The sequence below is a fragment of the Condylura cristata genome, unplaced genomic scaffold (assembly GCF_000260355.1).
Source record: "Condylura cristata isolate star-nosed mole 26May11 unplaced genomic scaffold, ConCri1.0 scaffold00043, whole genome shotgun sequence".
In the NCBI taxonomy this organism is placed as follows: Eukaryota; Metazoa; Chordata; class Mammalia; order Eulipotyphla; family Talpidae; genus Condylura; species Condylura cristata.
The window spans coordinates 3,741,825-3,747,824 of NW_004567144.1; the positions used below are offsets into that span (position 1 = coordinate 3,741,825).

Here is a 6,000-nt window from a genome sequence, read left to right on the forward strand (position 1 = left end):
TCTATTCCCATTCTACTCTCCCCTCCCATAAATAAGATTGATTTAGATACCCAACACAGAACTGCTCCTACTGCTTTTGGGGATTTTTTTAAGCTTGAGATTTATTGTAGTTTTTTTATTATTAAAATTGTCAAAGTGGTTATTATTGTCAAGTTGGTTATGACAGTATCCCACATGGTATACCATCACCTGCCAGAACCAAAGTAAGATGGCAGAGAGAGCAAAGACATAAGAATGCCATCCACAAAAACTTCCTCTAATTGGCCCTCCCTGGTGGCGCAGCGGGTTAAAGCACAGTACTGAGAATCTAAAGCCGCTTCCTCATGAGTTCAGTTCCCGCCTGCCCCGGAGGTGACCACATGTCATGGCAGACCTCTCCTGACCCGCCTGCTGCTCCCCTCAGCAGTGTACTTCGTCCATCTGCCAGTTCTGTTCCCCACTCTGTCTCTGGTGAAGCCTCTCACCGCCCCTGAGCCTCTGGCCTGCATCCCAGTTCTGTATGCACAAATAAATAAATCTTAAAAAAAAAAAAAAAAACTTCCTCTAATCATGCCTCCATCTTTGACCTTCATGTATGTTTTCCTCCTGGGGAAAGTATCAGAACAGTGCATGTGCTAGTAGTCAACCTGGCCTCTTAACCTTTCTTAGTAACAAGACACTTAAACAGAGGTAAATGAATTCAACTTGTATTCCCCCTGGGTTTTATTGGTGTGCATTTATTTTAGGTTAATTTACATTTTAATTTCCTACAGCTATACAGGAGAGAATATAATGACCAAAGAGAATGGTGAATCAGAATCAACCAAATACATATATGATCTAAAGTAATATTTTAATTGACTCTAAAGAAATGTGCCACCCCAACAGTTTGAGACATAGGCAAACAACATTTTGGGGGAAGGGAGGAAAGAATTGTAGAAAAACTGAATGTACTTAGCATTGTTAAAACTATTTTTCACTCCTGAATAATACTTCATTGCTACACTATATATACTATATGCACAGAAATGCTAACAGAATCTCGGTTGCCGTATTTACAGTATAGATTCCTGCCTGCCCCACCCATCTCCATTCCCCTTCTCTGGGGCTCTAAGAAGCACAATATTTAACTATTTCCCAGTAGAACTACCAAAACACTTCAAAAACAAGGTGTTCACAAATTAGTTTAAATTCATGTATTTCCTGTGCATGGGAAAACTGTTAAATGCAAAAGACAGTTAAATTTCTATATAGCCATTAAACATAACCGACACTTTCAGTGAAAGCAACATTTCAATTACAAAGTAATGTTTGTTAAACTACCTAAGGAATATACTGAAAAGTCCTAGGCAAATGCACTTTTGGTGGGGTAGGGGTGGTGGGGAGAGGAGGGCATTATATATCATAGTGCTCCTTCATTTTCCGCATAATGAAATGTCCTTAAATAAATAGCCAGAATCAGCTTTTCTACTGTATTTTTAACAAACCTAACTGGCACTCTTGCTGAGAGATGTTTATCAAAGATGCTGTATGATTAAAAAATACTCACCTTTAAAGTATTCCCTCATGTTTATTTTCTTGGTGATTTGCTCAGATAATCTACTGCAGTGCTTCTAAAAATGCAGCCCCAAAGTGCATGGTATATTGTTCACAAAGAAAAAAGAGTAGTATAAATTATTAGTATAGCATTTTGTTTGTAAAACTACATGCAAAAGTCTCACTAAGGAATATTGTACCACAAATTATAGAATGCAACTGGTTTGCTTCCAAAAATGCTTTTACTTTACACAAATTACTACCATAGGTCAATGTTTACAAAGAAGATAAGCTGGAGAGATGTAGACAAAAATCTATTGATCCAAGTATAAAATGTGACAGTTTTTTTTTAATTACAATAAATGCCAATTTATTGTGTTTGATGCATGCAGTAGTTTTTTTTTAAAGATTTTTATTTATTTATGCATACAGAACTGGGGTTCAGGCCAGAGGTACAGAGTTGGTGAGAGGCTTCACCAGAGACAGAGTGGGGAACAGAACAGGCAGATCGATGAAGTACACTGCTGAGGGGAGCAGCGGGCGGGACAGGAGAGGTCTGCCGCACCATGTGGGTCACCTCTGGGGCAGGGATCGAACTAGTGCTGCAGAGGCTTTAGTTTCTTAGTGCTGTGCTTTAACCCACTGTCCCACCAGAGAGGGCCTGCATGCAGTAGTTTTAAACAAACAAAAGAGAAATTGGCTCCCACTGTTAAAAAAAAAAAAAAAACACCCACACATCTCAACATCTCACTGCACTCCACCTTAAAAGGCATCATCTTGGGTTGTTTCTAACCACACAAAATTCAAAGAGCCAAAATGAAATGAAGTGGGTGTTTTAAAGATTTAAGAGCTGTTATCAAAAATAGATATTTTTCAAGATACAGAAATGCTGTTATGGTGGCTGGAAGCCAGTAAGCTTTTTCAATAGCCTCATTGATATCACCTCCTGTTGCTGTTAGCACTTACAAACCTTGCTTCATGGTTCAAAAAACCCCATTGCACTGAGCTGTTCCATTTGTTACTGAAATCTGACTTTTGGATTCTGTAACAGAGGATTTACTCTAGCAAAAGCCTGCAGCATTTGTCTGATAAAATGATGGTGTCCGGTTCGATGGTTCAGAATGTGGGACTTGTGTTTTCACTAGGTGCAAAACTAGACCTCTTGGATCTTGAAGAGTCTCCAGTGCTTCCTAACACCCCCAAGGATGGGGGGGGGGGAAGGTTTCTATTGCTCATGTCTGTAAACCCTGCTGAATCTGTCACAAGGCCCGCATTGCTTTACGATTTGGCATTGCTGATAATATGCAAGAATTCTGCATCTGTGCAGCAAGGTTGGGGTTTTGGCTTCAATATTTGCATCATGCTTCTCATTTAAGGGGCAGACAACTTTTGCATAAGTTGTGAGTTTTTATTTAAATGTTGGAACAGACTCTGTATTCCTGGTGAGTCGAACATACTAACTCCTACTCCAAGCCCCAAATTTAGTATAGCAGAGCTCTGCCCAGCAGTGTCACCAGTGCCTCCTCACACTGCTGGTGGTGCCACTAGAAGCTGATGGATTCAAGAAAGTCTGTGGAGTCCATGGATTGGGTAATAGATCTCTATTTTCTGCATGGGAATGTTGACTAGCTTCACCTAGAGATGGAAGCAAATGGACTGCCACCGAACTGTTCTTATGAAGAATTCAGAATTGACTCCTAAGTCCCTGCGTACTTGCCTGTGAAGCATGACATCCCCTCTTGGACACTTTCTCAGTTGCTCAAGAGTGGACCCTGGTTTCTCATCATTTCCTGAAACATTTCATGATTCCTAGCAATTTCCAATGTTTGTCTCATAATATCTGGATTATTTAGCATATGGTTAAGTTTTGGATTTCTCTGTACTAACAGCTGCATTTATGGACCATAATGGTGTGCCTTATCAGGTCAAGATTTAAAAGCAAGCTCTTGGACAAAGGTCCTCTCCATAACCTGGCCAGTCATCTGGAATTGGACATAAGTCGCCACTGCATCTCGCCTTGTAGATCAGAGAAGTTGGTGATATGCAAACCCAAGTTATTCAGACCTGCAAGTTCTCCACTAGCAAGATTGCTGGTGGTAGCGCCCACTGTTGTGTTAGGAGCTCCTGATTTTGTAACACAACTTTGGCTGATATTTGCTGGGTGATCTGAATGATCCTGCCATCTGTTTTGTGTTTTGATGAGTGGAACAGCAAGTCCCTCATGAATTCCATCCAAGACTCAACGTATCCTGAGCTTTTGAAAAATTTTCCAGCAAATATCAACACAAATTGGGCTTCATGGAGAGAGTGGCCATGGGAGCTTAGAGGGCCACCAATTTCAACACTCTTGGCTTTGGTGGTGGTGGGTAATGACTCAGGAACACAGGAGGGATTGAAGAACCAAAAGGAGCTAGAAGTTAGGGCCAATGCATCAGCATGGTAGAGAAAGAGGGCATGGCCACCTCAGTGGGAACTGATGCCCTGCCTCGCTAGTGAACTAGGCACAGCCAATATGCTCTTGGGCTTGTGGCATGCTGGCCACCGTGTGTTCCTTTAGTTGCTGCTCATTTGCAACTGTGTCTACAGGTACGCCTTAGCCTCTGCATAGCGGTTTGTAAAAGTATCCAATCCAGAGCAAATCCCTGCGTCCCCAAACCACCCAATTCACCCCCAAATCCTATAAGAACCCTATGGACCTTTATGACATGTGTTCTTTGCAGTAATGAATAATAAAATTGTTCAAGTACAGATATTCCTGGTAAGATTTTGCTGGAGTGTGTTGATTATATATGCACATGTAAACTCACATATATGCACATATATACACATGTATAAACATATTTGTGTATGTGCTTATTCACAATTTAATTGCTATTTCTCTAGCCCCTGAATTTGTCTGTAATCAATGATCATGTGATTTCCTGGCTAACATTATATCTAATCAGCATAACATCATACTATTATGAACAGGGAATTTTATTGGATTTGTTAATAATGTCAGCTGTATACTTCCAAATATAAATATTTGAAATACAATTGGAGTTAAAACTTATAGAGTTATAAGTTGGAATTCTATCAAAGTACAAATGCATACTTTAGAGATATATTATGTTACACTAAACAGTACAATAATTAATGATAACTGTGAAATCTGTTAATTTTGTTTACAAAAATAATGAAGGCTTTTCAAGTAGCTACAAATAGAAGTAGATTGACAGCTAACATGAACACTAAGCAAGAATGTGTTATCTAGATAATGTTAGAAAAAAATGCTATATATATCCTATTTGAAACAACACAAGTCTGAAAATTTTAAGCAAAAATGATGAAATTATACCTCCACTCTAATTTTTTGTATTGCCATGGAACATTTTCAATATTCACTCAGTTTCAGCACTGACTATACTATTGTCCAGATAAAGCCTCCTGTTTTCTATTCATCCATAAGATTTCCAGTCACCCTGATTGCCCTCCCTGGTGGCGCAGCGGGTTAAAGCACAGCACTGAGAAGCTTAAGCCAGTTCCACATGAGTTCGATTCCTGCCTGCCCCAGAGGTGACCACATGGCGTGGTAGACCTCTCCTGACCCGCCCACTGCTCCCCTCAGCAGTGTACTTTGTCGACCTGCCTGTTCTGCTCCCCACTCTGTCCCTGGTGAATTCTCTCACCCTACGCATTCTGGTCTGTACCCCAGTTCTGTATGAATAAATAAATAAATCTTAAAAAAAAAAAAAGACTTCCAGTCACGGAGAGGACAAAAATGTATTTGCTGGCCCTCCCTGCTGGTGCAGCGGGTTAAAGTGCAGCACTAAGAAGCTAAAGCCACTTCAGCATGAGTTCGATCCCTGCCCCAGAAGTGACCCACATGGCACAGCCGACCTCTCCTGACCTGCCCACTGCTCCCCTCAGCAGTGTACTTTGTCAGTCGGCCTGTTCTGGTTCTGCTCCCCACTCTCTTTGGTGAATCCTCTCACTGCCCCTACACCTCTGGCCTGTACCCCAATTCTGTATGCATACATAAGTAAATTAAAATATATATATAGGGCCCTCCCTGGTGGCGCAGCAGATTAAAGCACTGCACTAAGAAGCTTAAATCACTACCGCATGAGTTCGATTCCCACCTGCCCCGGAGGAGATCCACATGGTGAGGCAGACCTCTCCTGACCCACCCGCTGCTCCCCTCAGCAGTGTACTTCGTCAATCTGCCTGTTCTGCTCCCCACTCTGTCCCTGGTGAATCCTCTCACCTTCCACATCTCTGGCCTATACCCCAGTTCTGTCTAAATAAATAAATCTTTAAAAAAAAATAAATATATATATATATATATGTATATATGCATGTTTCCATGCATTTTGAAAGCTCTTCTGTCAGATTCTGTTTTAGTTCCAAGAACTTGGATATGGGTGTTGCTCTACAACTACATACAGTGTAAGATGGTGCAGACTCCTAATTTTTACAGAACTGCTCAATGTACTATTATGAGCA

At 40.9% G+C, this 6,000-nt stretch overlaps 1 pseudogene; it reads right to left on the minus strand.

Annotated features, from left to right (window-relative positions):
* Positions 1–2,491: 2,491 nt before the first annotated feature.
* On the minus strand, positions 2,492–4,121 carry LOC101637337 (annotated as a pseudogene).
* Positions 4,122–6,000: the final 1,879 nt, after the last annotated feature.